This window comes from Trichechus manatus, unplaced genomic scaffold, assembly GCF_000243295.1.
Source record: "Trichechus manatus latirostris isolate Lorelei unplaced genomic scaffold, TriManLat1.0 scaffold00143, whole genome shotgun sequence".
NCBI lineage: Eukaryota > Metazoa > Chordata > Mammalia > Sirenia > Trichechidae > Trichechus > Trichechus manatus.
The window spans coordinates 716,639-733,372 of NW_004444079.1; the positions used below are offsets into that span (position 1 = coordinate 716,639).

The window sequence follows — 16,734 nt, forward strand, 5'->3', positions numbered from 1 at the left end:
ACGCTGCACAATAATTATGCAGACCTCTGATGAGCTGTCAGATTAGCCTGTGTAAGTCTTATTTGATGACAGAAGCATACTCAGTTTATACAGGCCTGATATTCATTGTTCATGACTCTGAACTTGTCTGGACGTGGAGACCGTATTTAATGGTGACGATGGCTGAGCATCGAGGATCCTGGGCTGCTCTGGGGACCCAGCTCTGTGACCTTGGGCACAATGATAACTCCTTTCAAACTTCACAAGAGTAACAGAACCACCACTTTACATGTTTGTAAGGCTTGACAGTTTGCAAAAATCTCTCTACAGTCTTTATCTCATTGAATCCACAGAACAAGTTCTTTTACAGATGAAGAAGGTGAACCTGAGAAAGGTGAAGGGCCTTGCTCGTGGTTACACAGGGCCGGGGCTAGCCAGTTCTCTGACTCCAAAGGCATTTCTGTTCTATCTTAACTATTTGCATATGAGAGTAGAAAGATGAAGTTTTGAGATTCTTTATTAACACACACACACACACACACACACACACACACACGAAGAATTTTAAGGTCTTATTTTCAGTTTAATGATCAGATGAATCTGGTCTTAGAACCTAACAGTGGGGCCTTTATTCACTGAAATAATTTAGGGTGAAAAAAATAAATTATCCCGGAGATACAGCACCAAGGCCTCTTCCCACCAACATTACCCCTCCCTGAGGGTTTGCCCTCCACCCGTGGTTTATTACCCTCTGCACGCAGTAGTTTCTAAGTCAGCATCTCAAGCCCAGATCAGCTGCACTTACACAGGTGCTTGCTGAAATCTCCATCTGGGTGGCCCACAGCACCTCAGACACACCTTGTCCTCAAGAGAACACATATCTCCACCTCTCACCACCATCTGCTTTGCCATCTACACCCTCCGTCTTAGTAGGTGGCACCACAATTCACCAGGCACCCAAGCCAGAAAGCTGAGACTCCCCCTACTTTTCTCCTTCCCCACTCCTCCACATCCAACCAGTCACCAAGTCCTGACCATTCTGCCTCCTAAACACCATGACCTTTGCTCCATCACATGACACTCCCCAGAGCAGGCATCTGTCAGCAATAACCTGGACCTCTGCCACAGCACCCTTGCTGGGCTCCCTTCCTCTAGTCTCTCCCTCTCCAGTTGGTTCTACACACAGCAGCCAGAGGGTTCTTTCTAAACTACAAACTTGATAATGACCCAACCCTGCTCAAAAGTCTTCATTGCATAGGGGATCCAGGGCAAACTCCTCACCCTAATAAATAAACAAAAAAAAAAAACCTCGTGCCACTGAGCTGATTCCGACTCACAGTGACCCTACAGGGCTCCTCACCCCAACATATAAGCCCTGCCATATCTGCCCCTGGGGCCCTGGTGGCGCAATGGTGAAGAGCTCAGGCTGCTCACCAAAAGGTCAGCAGTTCCAATCCACCAGCCGCTCCTTGGAAACCCTATAGGGCAGTTCTACTCTGTTCTACAGGGTCGCTATGAGTCGGAATTGACTCGACAGCGACAGGTAATATCTGCCCCTGCTCACCGGTTGCTACGCTCCAGCAGAGCTGAAGTTTGACTTCCCTACGCATGCTGCCTCCCTTCATTGTACCACCCCTAGGTATGTGCTCTTACTTCTTGGAATGCAGGCCCATCCCCGAGGATCTGGAAACTGGTTTTTGTTTTCCCCCATAGCTCAGCTCATTATCTCCCCTCTGAAGCTGTCTTTGGCCCCCTTCCCATCTGCTCCCACCACACATCATGCTTACAACCACAGCCCTACCTGTCTTTTCACAAATCTGCAAGCTCTGGTAGCAAGGACTGTCCCAAGCTCCTAGCACACTATCTGGCACATAGTAGGTGCTCTATTAAAATTGAATGAATGAATAAATGAGTGGATGGTGTCAAAAAGGCATTTTTAAAGTTTATACCAATATGAAATAAATTCCCAGTTTAGACTGTCTATTTTGTAAACTCATTATGGTTAAAACAAGCAAGCTAAACAGACATAATACTATAGATCACAGCAATATATGCTGAAAAGGGGAGGGAAGCAAACATTTCCTGTCCTTTTATTCCGTGCTTGAGGCTTCATATAATACCCATTAAAAGGATGGGCGTTGGTAGTAACAGTTAAGAACTTGGGTTTAAGTCCTGTACTGCCACTTAACAGTTGTATACCTTGGGCAAGTTATTTAATTTCTCTAAGTCTTGTTTTCTTCATTCATAATATAGGGATGATAAAAGCACCCTCAAAGAACTGTTATGAGGATTAAATGGCAAGATGCTGGTACAGTGCTGCTGATAGTGAACACTTAGTAAATATTAACAATTTATTCATTATTATTATAATAACCACGTAAAATAGTGTTCCATTCCCATTTTACAAATGCGGAAGCCAAGGCTTACTAACTTATCCAAGGTCATGCAACAAAAACAGTAGTGCCAGGGTTCAAGTTCAAGAGTGTCTAATCATATGTGCTCAAAAATTCCATGCTCCTTCTTTGACTAGAGTTAAGAATGGATGGTCTGGCAGAATTTAAGTCCAAAGGGGGTACACAAGTATGGCTTCTGATTTCTGAGGGTCTGTGACAGTCCCCACCTAAACAGAGCTGGGCCCCAATCCCGTACTTTTGGTAACTCTGAAGGCAGAGAGCTCAAACACAGAACTTTCCCAAGCGATTAATGACACTGTTCTAGACACCCTGGGGGTAGCCATGCCCATCATAACAAGTGCAGAGTTCAGGGCCTGACTGAAACCAAGTTGAATCCGGCTCTGGGCTTTATAAAACCAAAAAAAAAAAAAAACAAAGTTGCCATTGAGTCGGTGCCTACTCTTGGCGACCCCATGTGTATCAGAATAGAACTGCTCCATAGGGTTTTCATGGCTGTGACCTTTCAGAAGCAGACTGCCAGGACCTTCTTCTGAGGCACCTCTGGGTAGGTTTGATCCATCGATCTTTTGGTTAGTAGGCAAGCGCAAACCATTGGTGCCACCCAGGGACTCTTCTAGGCTTTATAAGTGAATCTTCTCCAACAGAGACACCCCTCTGAGCCCGTATCCTCACGAGTAACGTGGGAAAAGCAATGCCTACCTCACAAGGTGATGAGCATCAGGAGAGCAGGGAACACGTCCGACTTCTCCACCTGTGTCCCCAGTGCCTAGCACAGACTGGCACATAGTAGGCACTCAAAAAATATCTGTTGAAATAATGAAAGCATCCAATCAGATAATGTATGTGGAAAATGCTGTCAGCTGCAGTCACATTTGGAGTCCTTGCCCACGAGGAATTTATAATCCAGGTACAATTTCTCCATCCCTAGGAGCTCTCCTCCTTGCCCGCAGCTCGCAGGGGGCATTTAATCACACACCGCCCTCTGACAGCTTGAAAGACACACTGTGCAGCACCAGCCTGGGAGCTGAGGCTCCCGAGTTCTCACCTCAGCTTTACCATTTACCTGCCCTGGACTTTTCCGCCACCAAAAATCTGTAGCCTCCACCTTTTCCAGAAGGGGAACCTAATTTTCACTTTTTCAAAATCTCAAGACTGGTCAGTGTCCTCAAGCTAGAAGGTACTCAAATGTCTCTTTCAGATCTAAAAGCCTCTGAACTCCCTCTCCTGGGCTTTGATTTCAAATGCAGGCTCCATGAGGGCAGGGACATTATCCCTCCCATTCACTGTTGCACCTCCAGCACCTAGAGCAGTGCATGGTGCAATGCAGATACAAATACATGTTGTCAAATGCATAAACGCATGCATAAATGAATGGTTACTTAATTTGGCACTTTTTATGTCTTATCTCCATAATTAGACTAAGTCAATGCTCAACAAACGTTTGTCGATTCACGATCAGTACCAGTACCACTGTGCTGTGGAGTCAGCTCCGACTCACGGCCACCCCACGTATGTCAGAGTAGAACTGTGCTCCACTGGGTTTTCAGTAGCTGATTTTTCGGAGGTAGATAGCCAGACCAGTGGCCAGTTAATAAGCCCAGACAGCACAGCCTCCTGACAGCTCACTGTATTCAGGCGGTGAACATGCCTTCTGGACTCGCTCAACCCAGTTGTGCTAAACGGCCTCTCTTCTCCTGACTTGTCAGCAGTCCCTCCGCAGGTCTCTCTCTTCCTCATAGGGTTATTACACCATTAATCGTGATTTTCCAGGTGGGTCGGAGAGGAGGCTGACAGCCACCAGACAGTGTTTGGTGGCGGGGCGGACAGAGGAAATCAGAGGGGCAGCCAGATTAATTACAGGTTTTCTCTCGGCTACAGGCAACAAGATCTTGATTACTCCTCATGACGCTCTGGGCTCCTCCAGACAAATGGACGTGGGCTTCCTTGCTGCTCTGACTCCTCCTGGCTGGGAGAAACTCCGAGCAGCAGCCAACAGCCAGGCTGCCTGGAAAGTGGATCAAGTGTGTGGTGTGGCCTGGCCAGGGGACTGAGGACCCACTCCAGGCCCTGTGGCCTCCATGACAGAAAAACAAACTTTGTGGCTTAATGCAGTTGGGTACCGCTTTGTAGGCATCCTGACTCCCCAGAAACAAGCAGTGTGACATCAGGGCAGACCTTGTGCTGGGAGTCAGGGCCCTGGGTGTTAGACACACTCTACTCCTCACTTGCTCTGGGGATCTATCAATCACTACACCTCTCTAAGCCTCAGTTTCTCATTCTGTGAACTGAGCGAGTTATACAAGATAATCTGTAAGGTTCTTTTCAGCACTGAAATTCTGTAGTTCTAGAACTGTACTTTATCACGACAGATAATATTTGCTGAATATTTACTTCCCATATGCAAAATACTATTTCAGGGCTTTACACGTATTAACGCATTTGCTCCTCTAGAACTCTATGAGATAGACCTCTCCTATCCCCCTCTGCAGATGTGGAACCCAAAGGTGGAGAGGTGAGTGACTCGCCAGGTGACTCAGCTGGTAAATGAGGAACCAGGCCATTGGCTTCAGGATCCTGTTCTTACCCACCACTTTCTACAGCCATCTCGCTAAGTATCCCAGAACCTAACACATAATAGGCCCTTGAGGAAAGGAAGAGTTAGAATGTGATTGTGATGATTATAATGATGCTGAATAAGAAGATATGTTAAATGCAGGTAGATCTGGGACCCAGCTGAACACCTAGCCAACTCAGGGGGGCAAGCAACAGAAGAATGAGTGTGGGAGTGTGATTTAGCAAAATGATCAGTCCAGGTGTCCTCAGTCTTTAGGTTCTGTCATTAGGAGGTGCTCCTAGCAGCTGATGATGAGTTATGATGTGGCCACTTAGCCACGGATGGCTCAGCATGGGGCTTGGGAGTGGGACCCAGTCTGACTCATTAAGACCAACGGAGAAGCAGGTGCTGGACTGGCTGCCCAGCCCAGGCCTGACTTTGGGGGAGCATGGTGGCGAGCACAGCCACTACAGGTACCTGGCATCACTCAGGACACAACTACAGCAGCCATTCCAAATATGAATGGCTCTCTTGCAGGCACTAATAAGCAAGATGTGAGGATTCCCCAGTCTTTCCTCCCCTCCAAGTCACCGCCCAGGCACATTTCATACTGAAGCCCACAGTCCACCTCCAAACAATGTCCCCTCCCCACAGGTCAGTGCAGACACCCCAAGCTTCCAATCTCGGTGCTGCCACTGTGTCCTTAAGCTGGTTACTTAACCTCTGAGTGAGCTCCACGCTCGTAACTGTAGAACTGTGGGTGATGGTGCCTCCCGTGAAACGTCGTTGCAAGGAGTAAATGAGATTTTCGGTGTAATGCAATCAGCAAATGTGACTTTCCTTTCTTTCATCCCTGACCCCCCTCCCACTTCAAAGGTTTCCCTCCAGAGGGGTCCTTGATGGTGGCCACATCTTCTCCCAACCCAGAGGCCTCCCACACCTGCTAGCTGCTATTAATCCATAGCCTTCAAAATGCTGCTCCAAATAACCCACCCTAGAAGCGTTCCCCGATGAAGTCAGTCCATCTTCCTCACTCAGACTCAGCTTGGAATAGGAGAAAAATCAGTGGATTGGAGGTAAGAGACCTGTGTGACCTGGGACATGTCACTTAACTTCTCAAGGTTTCCATTTCCTCTTCTATAAAATGCAGAAAATTGTATTCGCATTAACTACCTTCCAGGGTTGCTCAGAGGATCAAATGAAATAACAGATATGGAATTACCTAGCAGATGAGTGAAGTGCTTTCTAAGCAAAACGACTGGCCAGAGCATAGAAATACACTTAATATGGCTATATAATTAGTACTTCATCCATTCAACAAATATTTCTATGAGTGTCTACTGTATGCCAGGCAGTGTTCTAGTCCTTGAGACACACTCCCCTGCCCTCATGGAACTTATAGTCTAGTGGAAGGGACACCCATAACATATTCAGATAAGTTGTTATTGCTGCTACCAAGCTGACTCCGACTCATGTATAACAGACTCATGTATAACCTCATATATAACAGAACAGATCGTTGCTCAGTCCTGAGCCACCTTCATGATCATTATCAAGCTCGAGTCCATTGTCACGGCCACTGTGTATTCTGAGTGCCTCCCGACCTAGGGGGCTCATCTTCCAGCACTATATCAGATAATATTCTGTCGTGATCCACAGGGTTCTTGTTGGCTAATTTTCAGAAGTAGATCGCCAAGCCTTTCCTTCTAGTCTGTCTTAATCTGGAAGCTCTGCTGAAACCTGTCCACCATAGATGAACACGCTGGTACTTGAAATACCATTGGCATAACTTCCAACATCATAGCAACATGCAAGCCACCACAGTACAACAAACTGACAGACAGGTGGTATGATTACAGACCCTGAAGGAAAAGTGTAAGTTCCTATAAGAGTGCGTAGCAGAGAAGACTGTCCTTGTCTGGGTGCAAGGAAAGGCAGGAGGATGTGACCTTTGACCTAAGTTAGCCAGGTGAAGGGAGCAGTGGTGGATTGGGAGGAGACCTCAGGCAGAGGGAACAACTGATGAGGAGACCCAGAGGTCCATGACAGGACGTAGCCCAGTGTGCTTCAGAAATGGTAGGGCGTCCCCTGAGGCTGGAAAGCACAGAGATCCTTCTCTACGCGTGTGTTTGTTTATGTCAGTCTCCCTCATTAAGCATGGCCTCTCCTAGGGCAAAAAAGCTCTCTCTGTCCCCTGGTCCAGGTAGGGCTCCACCTCCAAAGTTGATTAGCTCTGTGAGTCTCATACGGGACCTGGCATCCTTCACAGATGGTATCCTTCACAGAAAAGGTGAGGAGGCAGCAGCATCCAAATCTCCTTTTCGCTGCAAAGGCGGTGGTTAGAGGTGAGAAGATGGACAGTTAATCACCAGCCCGGGGCCAGACAGGGGAGGGGGAAGATGAGGACCACAGGGTCAGATATGAAGGGCAGGACTGGCTCTAAATGGAGAAAAATGTTCCTGGCATTTTTCTGTGGCCACCAGCCTGGGCCCTGGGGAGCCAGGCTCCTGGCAGAGACCACGTGAGCTGAGGCTTTGAAATAAAATCATCAAGTGCTGGAGCCGTCTGAAACATATTTAAAGCAGAGAGACCTTGCAGGAGCATATACAGAGGAAAAGACTGAGCAGAGAGAAGAGACACGGAGAGAAACTGCTTTTAGGGCCAGCACTTTAATGACCTCCAGGTAAACATGCCTCCCCCCGCCCACCAGGGCTCTCCCTGGGTGTCACGCCCCCGCCCCCCAACCAGGGCTCTCTCTGCATGTCACACCCACCCCCCTCCCCCACCAGGGCTCTCTCTGGGTGTCACACCCCTCCCCACAAGGGCTCTCTTTGGGTGTCGCCACCTCCCCCCACCACCGCCGCTGGGGCTCTCTCTGGGTATCTGGGAGAAGGGGGGCTGTCCTGGAAAAGCTTGTCAGTAGCTTGGAGTGAGACCATGTGCACTGCAACTTCCATAAAGAGATTTGAAAAGAGCTGGGGCTCCTTCACGCGGAGAAGAGAAGGGTGGGGACAGTGGTGGGAGCTGTGTGATGGGAAGCGGGGAGATGAAGTCAGAATTTAACCACTGGAAGCCAGAGGTGGGTTACTACAGACTCACGGATGATGGTACTCAGAGAATCTCCAGCCCCACTGAGGTCAAAGCAAGAGGAAGGCACTATAACTGATGCTAGAGACAAAGAAGCAAGTCCTTAAGCTGAGAGTGGCCGGTCACAGCCATGGGGTTCCCATCCCAGGGCCTGGCTCCATCTCACACGCCTGTCCAGTTCACGAGTCCGTCAGCCTTCCTGGTGCTCTCACATCACTGTCACAAAGTAAGGTCCTGTCTTCTTCTAAGTTCCTGCCAGAGCAGGTGAGGAAGCAGCTACCGTGGGCACATGCGCTCCTTGGGGAAACCCAGAACCAGCCCCCTTGGTACCCCCAGGGGTTGGTGGGGAGATAGGAAAGCTAGATATTTAAAAATAAAGGTCCACACCAATATAAGTGGGTCCCCTTCAAAATGCACAGCAACAGACTTATTTCACTGGTGCCATCCAAGCTAGAACAATCTCTGGGAACTGCCTAAGAGTGCAGGTGTAGTCCATTCCGCTCCCTTCCCCTCCCTCCCCACTAGGCTCTCTGAGGGGCAGAGAGGTTATGGGACCATAGGACTCACCTGCAGACAGGGGTTGGAGGGAGACCTGCTTTGCATTCTAAAGCATTCTCTACTGTTTGCATTTTTAACTAAGAGACAAGATTGCTTTTTCACTTAAAAAATTTGGTTAATAATTCAAAAAGCAGTAACGACTCTTGACTCTCTCAGCGACTGGCTCCAGGACCCAGGGCACTTACTTCACTTCTGCATCTGTCACAGGCCACCAAAGAACGCACCACTCTTTGTGTTGACACAGAGTCACCTTTCCTCTGCCCGTGGCCTGGAGATGCCTCAGAAACGGCCAAGAGCTGGGCGAGGATATGGGCTGGAAGTCCAGAGGCTGAAAGCTCTGACCCCCGCCCCTTCCAAAGTCACTGCAACTCTCCAGGCCTTGATTTCCTTAGCGACACAGCGGGCTATCCCTGCATTCAGCATCCTCCCAACAGGGGCCCTGGTGAGGTGGGCGCCTAACCCCGAGAGCCCAACTTAAGCTGACAGAAGCCAAAACCAAACCAAACCTGTTGCCATCAAGTCTATTCCGACTCATGGCAACCCCACGTGTTTCAGAGTAGAACCATGCTCCACAGGGTTTTCAACGGCTATGACCTGTTGGAAGTAAACTGCCAGGCCTTTCTTCCATGGCACTGCTGGGTGGATTGGCAGCACCAACTTTTCGATTAGTAGTCAAGTGCAAGCCATTTGTGCCACTCAGGGACCTCCAGCTGCCAGAAAGAGGACAGCAACACTGCCGAGTGCTGGCCCTCCTCCCACGAGGGGATGTGCCACTCGGCAGGGCCATGGGCACACTCCCCAGCTCCCAGCAACACCCCAGCACTGTGCAAGCATTCCTGCCCCTCCTGGGCCCTAGACTAGGCACTGACAGGATGCCCAAACTCTCAGGTGTGGTGTCTACCCTCAAGGAGCTTACTGGAAAAGTACAATGTCCTCATGTGAAAAGTAAAACAACACGCCCCTTAATTCACGATGCATGAGAGCAGCAAAGCAGCTTTCATGAGGCAGGGCAGCCTGTATCACCAAGTGAGGGAGCAGGGTCAGGAAGACAGAGGTAGAAAGTCACTTCTGGGCCCTGCAGTTGAGCAAGATTCTTGGAAAACATGGGCCACACGGTGAGCCCCGGGGTACGTGCTGGGTAGAAAGAGAAGCCTTACAGGTAAGTGCTGGGAAAAGCAAAGGGTGTCCAAAGGACGGTGAATGAACCAATTTGGCAGGAGCACTTGGGTCTGAGGGGCCAGAGAGAGGTAAGTATTAGGGTCAGGTTCCAGAAAGCCTCAAATGCCAGGGTTCAGGAGTTTGGACTTTATCCCCTAGGCAATAAAGAGCCACTGAAAGTTTCCGGGCAAGGGAGTGATGGGACCAAGGCTGTGCTTCAAGGAAATTGATGTGACCATGGTGTGCCAGATGGCCTGGAGAGCAGAGGCCGGTTAATGGGTGCTGAGCCACGTGTGAAGGAAATGGGATGCGGCGAAGCAGGCCCTGTAGGGAACTGACCACACTGAGCCACATGTTAAGGGAATGGGATGCGGCAGAAGCAGACCCTGTAGGGAACTGACCAATACTGCCTGAACACTGGAGAACTGGGACTTACACTGCAAACTGGAAAAGAAAGTTTCCGAGCAGCCAAGAGTCGGGCAGGAGCGGATACCCTGCGGTTCCCCAAGGAATGCAGAAATCAGGCTGCTCCAGATCTAGCATCCGTAGGACACAGGAGGATCAAAGGCACCACTGAGCCTGGATCGGGCCAGCCTGTACGGCCCAGATCTAATGGGAATGACTTTGTAGATTTGGAGTCCGAAGGTCTGCATTCAAGCCTGGCTCTGCCCCATGTTTCCTGTGTGACTGTGGTCAGATCCTAAAATCTCTCTACACCATAGTTTCCCATAAAATGGGAGACATGCTACCTGCCCCATCTACATCACATAGATCAAATGGGGTCTTATGTGTGGAAAGTGTTTTAATAACACGCAATCAAACTGTAAGGAAGGTTTTTTCCAAATCAGGTCTCTGTGGCTGGTTAGTTCTTGGTGCTCCCCCCTTCACCCCCACCTCCAACATTTCTCTCCCTGTCCTGTGTTCTAGAATACATGTCTGATTCCCCATCTCTCAGATTTACTGAATGGATGAATAATTTACCTTTGTTTTCTATGAAAGAGCCCTGGTGGCACAGTGGTTAAGAGCTCAGGCTGCTAACCAAAAAGATGGCAGTTCGAATCCACCAGCTACTCCTTAGAAACCCTATGGGAGAGTTCTACTCTGTCCTATAGGGTCGCTATGAGTGAGAATCAACTCAACAGCAATGAGTTTTTCTACGAAACACCAAGGACAATGTTTTCCACCTAGTTGGAGCTCAATAAATGTATGATGGATTAATTAATAAAAATGAACCTATAGAGGATGTTTTAATCCTACTCATCTTCCCCCTACTCAGTGACTCATTTTAATATCAACGTTGGCAGAAAAATAATTAGGATGGCAAGTTTGAGCTATGCCTCACCCGCCATTCACAAACCTTCATGATTCATTTCAGAGGGAGGCAGGACAAGATAGTGAAGATCAGCATAGGCTCTGCGCCTGCTTTAGACAGAGCTTCCCGAGTCTGGGCTCTGCTAAACCACCAGTTGCCATAGAGTTGACTCTGACTCACAGAGATCTCATGTGTCAGAGTAGAACTGTGCTCCATAGGGCTTTCAATGGCTGAGTGTTTGGAAGTACATCACCAGGCCTTTCTTCTAAGGTACTTTTGGGTGGATTCAAACCTCCAACCTTTCGGTTAGCAGCCAACTACATTAACTGTTTGTACCACCCAGGGACTCCCTACTTACTAGCTATATGACCTTGGGGAAGTGATTAGCCTCCCCAGACCTCAGTTTCCCCATCCATAAGATGGAGAAAATGTATGATATTCCTAAGATTCCCTTCAAAGATTAGCTGCAGTTCTTAACAGTGTGCCTGCAAGTACCAAGTGCTCAATGCTTGACAGCTATTGTTATTATCACTATTATCATCCAGAGCCAAATCACCATGATCTGGGCAGGGGGATGATTAGGGCGGACGATGGTGCATGCTCTATGACTGCCAATGGAGTGAGTCCTTTGGTGCTTTAAACTGGAGAAACCAGATCTGGATTAGCTCTGAAATGCCCGGACCCCCAAAGCCAACTGACATCCTGCTATGGAATGGTATCTGGGGCCGGGGGCACTGAGTGGATCCGTGGCCCTTATGGTGCTAACCCAGCGTTAATGGTGTAAGTGAATTATAAACAAGGCCCACCTGCTATGCTCAGCAGCAAAACCTGGCAGGAGGGTAATTGCCGGAAACTTGAGCACAGGGGAACACAGCAGGGGCATGGAATACATTAACCACGGGGAAGAGTGACTTCCAAACAGTTTCACTTTCCACACCAACCCAAGGAGAAGCCAGCAGGCAAGAGAACATGAGCGCAGGCGCCAGATGGGGAATGCTCCAGACCCACAGAAGAAAGGCTCTTCCAGACTCCCCCAGCTGCCCGCCCAACCCAGCACCTGCACAGATCTGAGAGGAAGGGGAGAACATCTGGGTCAGCACACACAGCCTGGTGTTTCCTAAGTAAGCTTGGGTGCCAAGGATGTCCAACATGTCTCTAGGCCCCAGCCAGGCGATCCACCCCACACGAAGGCAGCCTCCTTGATATTAACCCCATATGCACTAGGGGATCAGGGGTAGGTGATGGGCTCATCAAGGCTGGTATAAGCATTGGTGGCATGAAGACCATTCACTTGGTCACTCACGTGATCATCTATTCACTCAACATGCATTCATAGGCATCAGTTGCATGTGGATAGAAAGCTAGTATGACGTAAGCCATCTGTCAAGGGGCTCACCATGTGTCAGGGACACAGGCACAGCACAGTCACCCAGCACAGGCTGGGATGTGTGATCACACAGCCAAGGCACAAGATAGTGCTGGCTCTAGGTAGAGAGCTCCCAGCACTGCCCAGGGATCTCAGGGGAGGCTTTGCAGAGAAAGATATCCCTATACTGGTCTTGAAGGAAGGATATATGTGTCCTCAGGTTTCAGGAACCCAAGGTGGAAAACATGAGGCCCAAAGCTCTCATATCTCTACCAAGTTCTTAACATGCTCTGAGACCAAGAGGAAAAGGACAAACTTTGGTATATGGCAGAAAGCAATCCTTGTCTTTGACGACTTCTATTGCAGGCAAGAAAAGGGCATCCCTTCCCCTTTTCCCCTTCTAGTGGAACATCTGCTGGTGACCTGAGAAGTGACTTTACAGCCCTGGACTCTCCTCTTGTCCAGGTGGCAAGAGCATCCTTCCTCCTCCTCACGAGAGACTGACATGCAACAGCATTTCAGGAGGGCATCCAGGGTAGTGGGTAAGTGGTTAGCTTTGGAAGGCTGGGTTCTAATCCCAGCTCCCTCATTTACTGGCTGTGACCAAGCCATGAACCTTTCTAAGGCTCTGTTGCATCATCTGTGTAAAACAGGGATAATAATAGCACCTACCTCATAGGACTGATGGCAGTTTCAAATGAGAAATGTATATGAAGCACTTAGTACAATGGCTGGCACATAATTAAGTCCTCAATAAATATAATTCACAATGGTACCACAAGCCTACAAACAGTTCTGCGATTCTGATCCACATGCTTAATCCAGCAAAGAGCATTTCCATCGCCACCATTTCATTCATTCACTCATCAAGGATGGACAGAGCATCTATAAGGTAATGAACTATACCTATAAAGTCTTGTACAAAAGTACAGTGTTCTTGTCCTTGAAGCATTTATGAAATAATAAAAACACCTATCTACCTTGTTTCCTGCAGAACTGTACACACACACATACTCGAACGCCATGCACACACATGCCTGTATATACACGTGCACACAGAGCTCCTGCCCCTGGGTGCATGCCTTCTGTATAGAAAGTGCTCTTATCTACATTGTGTGACTTGATAATTCTTAATGTCTGGGCAGTAGGCAGCACAGGGATTATTATCCTCTGTTTTCTGGAAGAAGAAACTGAGGCTCAGAGAAAATCACGCCTTGCCCAAAGACCAGGGGAAAGGGTATGCCGGGTAACAAACGCTATGAGGCACTCACTCTGCACAAAGCATTGTGCCGGGCAGTTAAGTACAACCATGTAATTATTTCATCAAATCCCACAGCCACCCTACGAGGCCCATGTTGGAGCCCTCCTTCAAAGATGAAGCAATGGAAACTCAGAGAGGTTAAGTAACTTGCCAAGCATCACAAAGCTAGTAAGTGATGAGCCAGGATGCCAATGGGTTTGTGTGACTCTGATCCACCAGCATCTCCCACAGGACCAGACTAGATTTAATAAGTGGCACTGTTCAGACAAATTGCAGGTCATTTGGCTGCAAGCCCAGCACCCATCTTCTAACCTCCAACAAACACTGGTGGTAGGCCTTCTCTGGCCAGGTGCTGTGCTCTGACAGAATACCCTGATGTGCACAATCTACACGCAACCCTGGATTCCTGGCAGTTGCTTGAGCACACCCTGCATGTCCCCGCCTATGGTCTCTGCACTGGCTCTTCCCTTTGCCTGGAACACTCTTCCCTAGCAGAACCTGGCATGCTCCCTTACCTTCTTCCAGGCATTAACTCAAATCTCTAAGTCTCAGCAGGCCTTTACCCTTCTTATCCTGCTCTACTTTACCATTTTTTTCCATAGCACTTATAACCTCCTAGCCTATTACGGTTGTGGTCGGTTGCCATCCAGGCTTCTCCAACTCCTGGTGACCTTGTGTATAGCAGAATGAAACATCGGCTGGCCCTGCACGATCTTCATGATCTCCAGTATGGTTGAGTCCACTGTTGTGGCTGTTGCGTCAGTCCATCTCACTGAAGGTTTCCCTCATCTTCACTGACTCTCTACTCTACCAAACATGACGTTCTTTTCTAGTGATTGGTCTCTCTTGATGATGTATCCAAAGTAAGCAACCCAAAGTCAAAGTCTCGATAGCCTTGCTTCTAAGGAGTATTCTGGTTGTCTTTCTTCTCAGACTGGTTTGTCATTTGGTAGTCCACAGTATATTCAATGTTCTTCATGAAAACCACAGTTCAAATGCACCAATTATATAATTTACTTATTTCTTATTTATATGAGTTTCGCCCACACACTTGCTGAAATGTAAGCTTCCTGAAAGCCGGGATTTGGTCTACTTTGTTCTTAATGTGTTCCAGGCACCTAGAACAATGCCTGCCATATAGTGGGTGCTCAGTAAATACATGTTGAATGAATGAATATGAGAAATATTTGAACAGTAAATGGGTTTTAAGATTAAATACTCGCAGTGCTGACTAAAGGCTCTGTGCATTCTGGGGAGAGGTTTGCAGCCACTGGTAGTTTCCTATTTCTGCAGGGAAGGGCTGCCTTAGGAGCACATAGATTTAACACTTCCTATTGATTACTGTGACAATTCAGGGACAGAGGTAGCATTAGAAGCTTCCAGTTTTCAATGTTCTGACAGCAAACGAGATGAGGGCAGAAGGAGGACATCAGAGAATTTCAAGGAGTTCTTGTGCGAGATAAAAGAAGAGCCCAAGGCCACCACTGGCCCCATCTGAGCACAGCTGAAGGCAGAAAGCCCGGCTCTGCTTCCAACACATCCCTGAAGGGACGAGATTGCCCAGAAGGAGCAGAGAGAAGGGGGCTTCTCATAGTCTGGAGAGCCAGGGGAGACGAGGGAGCGAACCCTCAGATCAGAAGACGGATCCTGGAACCTTAGAGCTAGAAGGGGCCTTGGGGATTAACTGGCACCAGTGCCTCACTTTACAGATTTGAGGGTCAGAGAGGGAAAATGACTTAATCAAGGCCACAGAGTTTATGCCACAGCAAGTTCTAAAACCCAAGTGTCCTGACTGCTAGATAAATGCCTCTTTCATGATAATACTCACTCACTAACACATTTTTTTTTAAATTATCTTCTGCAAACCAGCTCTGTATTAGGTTTTGGGGACACAATTATGTACAAGATAGACAAAGTGTATTGGCAAAAACACACAGGTAGCCATCAGATTCAAATACAAAGTGTATGGGGTCACCCAGAGGAAGTGTTCCCTGGGTGCCAGGGAACACAGGGAAGGGGTACCCAAGCCAGGCTTGGGACAGCAGGAGAAACTCCTCGGAAGAAAGAACATTTAAGGTGAGACCTGAACAATGAGTTGGAATCAGCCAAAGTGAAGGAAGGAGTGAGAGGAGGAAATAGCACATACAGCAGCCTTCAGAGGGATCCTGAAGGAACAGAAAGCAATGAAAAGATGGTGCCCGAGGGAGGCAGTGCCCAGACCATCCAAGGCTTTGGCAGCATGGTGACAAATCTGATCCTAAGGGTGATGTGGAGCCACTGCAGGTTTTACGCAAAGGGGTGACATCATCAGAGTTACTTACAGAAAGTTCACTCTGACTGCAATTTGAAAACAGTTTCAAAGGACAGGGGTCAAGCCCGGAGTCTGGGAAATGACTTGGGTGAGTGTGGAAGAGTCCTAGTGAGAGAGATCAAGAAGATGAGGCTACACCTGGGACCTTTGAAGGAGGAAGAGTTGAGGACCTGGTGACCAGATGCAGATCATGAAGAAAAAGGAAATAATGATGATTGCCAGGCTTGACCAATTGGGTGGGCGGTGGAGCCATTCACTGAGACAGAGACCACCAGAGAAGAGCTTAGGGGCAGGGGTGGGGTGACCTCCCCAGAAGAGAAAGGAAAAAGCAGGAGAAAGGGACAGTCAGCCCAGAGACGCCAGGAGCACCGGTGGTGTGTGTGTCTAGAAAGATGAGGAACGCAAACAGCAGGTCCCTAGAATTCTTCCATTCAGAGCTCAGACAGTTCTGGGCCTGAACTCCAAGTTTACCTTTCCACATCTGTCCATGGTGCTCCTGGTTCACCTAGACTTTGGGTTAGTGCACTTTCTAGACTGTGACTTCTCTCCCAGGGGCTGACCCTCTGCTCTTCCATGGTCAAAGGCCATCTTGGATAGGGATGACATTAAGAAAGGCAGAGAAATTTACTTCTAATCCCTGAAAAAGGTGGGCCTCTGCATCTCATGCCAATTTAGAAAATATAATTGGGAGGCAGCAGAGCATGGTAAAGAGCGTGGACTCTGAAGACAAACCC

The 16,734-nt window shown here is 48.4% G+C and overlaps 1 protein-coding gene across 1 annotated transcript in view; it reads right to left on the reverse strand.

The window, feature by feature from the left end:
- GRIK4 (glutamate ionotropic receptor kainate type subunit 4) overlaps positions 1-3,370 on the reverse strand; it is a 422,106-nt gene extending 418,736 nt beyond the window's left edge. Inside the window, exon 1 of the mRNA XM_004385613.2 lies at positions 3,093-3,370. The gene's annotated coding sequence lies outside the window, so the exon portion shown is untranslated. The remainder of the gene's footprint in view (positions 1-3,092) is intronic.
- Between the last annotated feature and the right edge of the window lie 13,364 nt (positions 3,371-16,734).